Source organism: Meleagris gallopavo, chromosome 2 (assembly GCF_000146605.3).
Source record: "Meleagris gallopavo isolate NT-WF06-2002-E0010 breed Aviagen turkey brand Nicholas breeding stock chromosome 2, Turkey_5.1, whole genome shotgun sequence".
Taxonomy (NCBI): Eukaryota; Metazoa; Chordata; class Aves; order Galliformes; family Phasianidae; genus Meleagris; species Meleagris gallopavo.
In genome coordinates, this window is record NC_015012.2 from 60,435,278 (window position 1) to 60,439,531 (window position 4,254).

Consider the following 4,254-nt stretch of genomic DNA (forward strand, 5'->3'; position numbering starts at 1 on the left):
TACTAAATATGGTATCAACAGAATTTTATAAGGAGAGAGAATGTGAAATTGATAGTGGATCGGCCTTACCACAACGCTGAGATGAGAAGCGCAGGCAGAGAAGCGCAGGCGAGAAGCGCAGGCAGAGAAGCGCAAGCGAAGCAGCGCAGGCAGAGAAGCGCAAGCGAAGCAGCGCAGGCAGAGAAGAGAGCATCAGGTGACCTTGCCGGGAGTTATATCTCCTCGCTGACCGCAAAGCCCCCTGGGGAAACGTAGCTGCTCTTCTCCGCTGGACAGGCACCCGGAACTTGAGCATCAGCAGTCAAACCCCCAGTACATTGCATGATGTTATGATGTGGAATACCGATAATGAAAAATCATGAAACCATGACACTCTGTCTTTTGGGAGAACTGCCAGAACCACTTAAATAACAGTCAGTGGTTCAGCAAATCTGCAGTTTAATTTGTTTAAAATAACCAGTAAGCAGCATCTGAACCCACCAATGTCATACATTTCTTCAATATTAGCCATAGTGCCCGAAATATTAGTCTGCAGATTGGTCCTCAGCTATTGTTCTCTCGTTACTGCAACAGGTAAGAGTTTTTATGGAGCAAATATTAAAATCTTACAGTTCTACTTCTTCATATTTTAAGATTAGAGTATTACTACTCCTCTCTGGCAAAATTTGTGCTTAACAGGAGTACATAACTGAGGGTACTATGTCCTCATTGACTTCAAAACTGAAAGGAAGTTCATTAATAAGAGATTATTAACAACGGGTATATATTAGTATAGCTCCGATAACATCCCCACAGGTACAAAATAATCATCAAAATTAAAATAAATTATTGTATCTTAAAAAATAATATCAGCCTTCTGTAACAATTTGGGTTTATATTTATAAGCATTTTAAAGGTTACTGAAAAAAAGCTTGCTCCAGTATTCAACTGGCCCCAGATACTACTACCTAGAAAACAGATCAAGAAGATGCTGGCTAGACCACTGTCTTCCTCTAATATAGGCCTTAAGAATGAAGTACAAAATTCTGAGGTCATTTGGAATTAAATTGTCTCATTTAAAACTTGCCTATTAATCCTGAGCTAAAAATAACTACTTTTCTAGACCAACTTTTAGATGAGGCGGGAGTTACATGTATTAGTCAAAAGAGAAACAATTAGCAAAAATGTTACAGTATGCATAATTATACATGCTGCCTACTATATATAGAAAAATCACCATCTTTTTAATTAATAGTAGTACACTTATCTCCATTAAATTGAGCGAAGACAGGTGACCCTGTGCCAGGTAAGGTTTTTGGCCCAGAGGCAGATTTCACTCACAATTTAAGAGGGATTTATAAAAAATTCAGGAAAAGAATTTGCCTCCAAATTAGCCATAACTAACAGAAATAAGTAAAAAACAAATAGCTGTGTATCTACTGTGTTGAAATGAAAAGTGAGGTGCCAACAAATTCATTTGAAGTGCAGCTATCACATAAAGATCCAATGTAGATCATTTCAAGTAACACATTAACACAGAGACACATACGTGTATTTCTTTGTCCGTGTGTTTGCATATATGTACATGCATCATATACTTGTGTGCAACATGCAAATATGTAAATGCATGTGTACATATTTATATATACACACATCTACATGGAAAATGACAAACAGTGAAAACTGCTTATGGCTGCACCTTATAGGATAATTTACACACACAACCATAGATGATGACAGCATGGCTTACAGTCCTGAATTAGTTTTCACTAAATCCTCTCAGAATAAAAGATGAGGAAACCTGACAGAGGAAAAAAAATATATATCCAGTGAAGAGAAGCACGTTGCCGCCCACCTCCTCTGCTGTTCTCCACCCAGCTGGAAGGTGTAGGAGAACTGACAGTTGGGAGGCTTTGCACATGCCTGTACGTAATAAGATGTACCAGCTCCTTAGTGTTGTCAACACAGCTGGTGGTTGCTCACCTTCACCAAAACCCATAGACTCTCAGTGTTACATGCAGAACAGAATCAAAAGAAATATTTCTATCTGAGATGTCATACTCACTTTGCAAAGCCTGGGGGCAGGAGTGGGACTGGAGCAGGGTCCTCTTCCTCCCCACAGGAATGTGGGAACATGGACAAGGTTGGTGTCACAGAAGAATTCACAGCCTTCTGCCAGAAAAGCCTGATCCTCCATCAGAGGAGAAGATCCTCCACAGATCCTTTACAGCCTTCTGCCAGAAAAGCCTGATCCTCCATCGCTTCAGAGAAGAAGCAGTTCATGTTGCTAAACTGTGAGATACATTTCAAATAAAGCTTCCAGCTGACTGACTCTATATGCCAAAAACATAAATCTCCTGTGATACATGAAAGATGCACAGCTTTCAAAGCATTTGAACTCTCTGTTCATGTTAGGATGTTGATTAGTGGTTGTGCATAGGCAGAAGACAGGGCACCAGAGAAATTGCTGCCTGACTGTGTGTATCCAGGCAAGCCTAGATCCCTCCAACTTGTGGTGAAACCCAGTGAGACCACATCTCCAATCACTGAGGCTTGCAAACAGAGCCAACCGAATGTGCTGCCAGTTCTGTGTCCTTAGATCATCTCAGACACTCACTGGAGTTCTCCAGTACACAGGATAGGATGATTTTGGAGAACAAAAATGGATCCAGGTATTCTAAAATTTAACTGATTAATAAAAAATAAGAGGAAAAATGAATTCCTTGATGAATTCCATAGAACTCTTTAGATTTATCCTCGGTATGAATAACATGAATGCAAAGGTTCCCATTGTTGGATCATTGGGAAAGATGGGAATAGACTGAAAATTGTAAATTTTGGGCTAACTGCATCTGTCACACAGTGGTAAAAGGCACAATGCTAGCAGCAGTGCACAAGATGCTCATTATTTTAAAACACTGAATCTTACTATGCTGCTCAAATTGAAGGTGTTCTATTACAAATGTTCCTGTCTTTTCCTGTTAAGAAGATAAAGCACTATGCCGTGATGTGGAGCTGTCTTGTTAATTTACACTTGGAGAGTGTTTTTGTGTGTGTATGTATGGGTTTTTGTTTTTTGTTTGCTTTTTTTAATTTGTTTTTCCCCAAGCAGAAAATAACAGAGGTAGAAATCAGTTTTCCTCCCCTACCTATAATACCTGTGCCCAGCCATCATTTTATCTACTGCTGTCATGAAAGAGCGGAGCGACAGCAATCTGCAATCTGTAGTCTGATGCGTTTTGTTCTTTGCTTTGTGACAGCAGCTGTACAGAACCACCCTGTGCTATTCAGTCTTTCCAAAAGAAGGATTTAATCCTTATTAAAAAAAAAAAAAAAAAGTCTAGTTGTTTATCAATTTCTACTCAGTAATATTTTTTGAAGACAACTAATTTTATAGAATGCTTCCCCATTTAAATCCGTTGCAACACTAGATTTTGATCTGCATTAATGTTTAATAGAATAAGAAAAACAATTGAGGAGAGTAAAGAGAAATGTTTATTCCACAGCCTTATTTTTTTTAACTCATAATCGGATTTGTGTCTGTTCCAGTCCCTAAAAATCATGGCCTCTGAGCTCCGGTCACTTCAGAGCTCTGCTGTATGGGCCTTGGGACAGACTACTAGAAACAAGGATGTTATGCTTGTGCTTAAAGCAATTTATTTTGTGCTCCACTTGTCTCTCACAACAGACGAAAGCCTGGATATCTTCATCTGTTATCACACAATTTATTGCTATTTGATTCAAAGGACTGAGGGGGTAAAACGCCGGTTTTTGTAGCATTCACTTCACTAGAGCTCTCAACGACTGTCGCGTACAGCAGTGCTCACGCACCCCTACGGGCCCTCTTTCAGCCCGTCGCGCTGAGCGCGCCCCGGTTGCAGCACACACGCCGCGCGTGGCGGCCGGGCGCCGCCTCCACTCCGGTGTCGCAGTGCCCCCTAGGGGCGGCACGCCTCAGGGACGGCTGGGAGCCCCCCCGCGCCCTCCCGTGAGGCCTTTCCTTCTCACAATTCTAGGCTGATGTTTCACGTGACGAGATGATAGTTCAAAGATGAGGGAGGCTCCGCTGCTGCTACCGTTCGTTTTTATTTATTTATCTTTTCTTCTCCTACACATTCGCTTTTTTTGCTTGGATACCGTCTCATCTTCACCGGTCAAATCCTTCCTAGCACCGTGCGGTTAACTGCTATGGAAGGAGTCTGTCCATGCCAGGCTGGGCTCCTGGCCTTGTTAACGTTGCTATCACTGCTTTTCTTCTCCCTTCCCCCCCCCCCT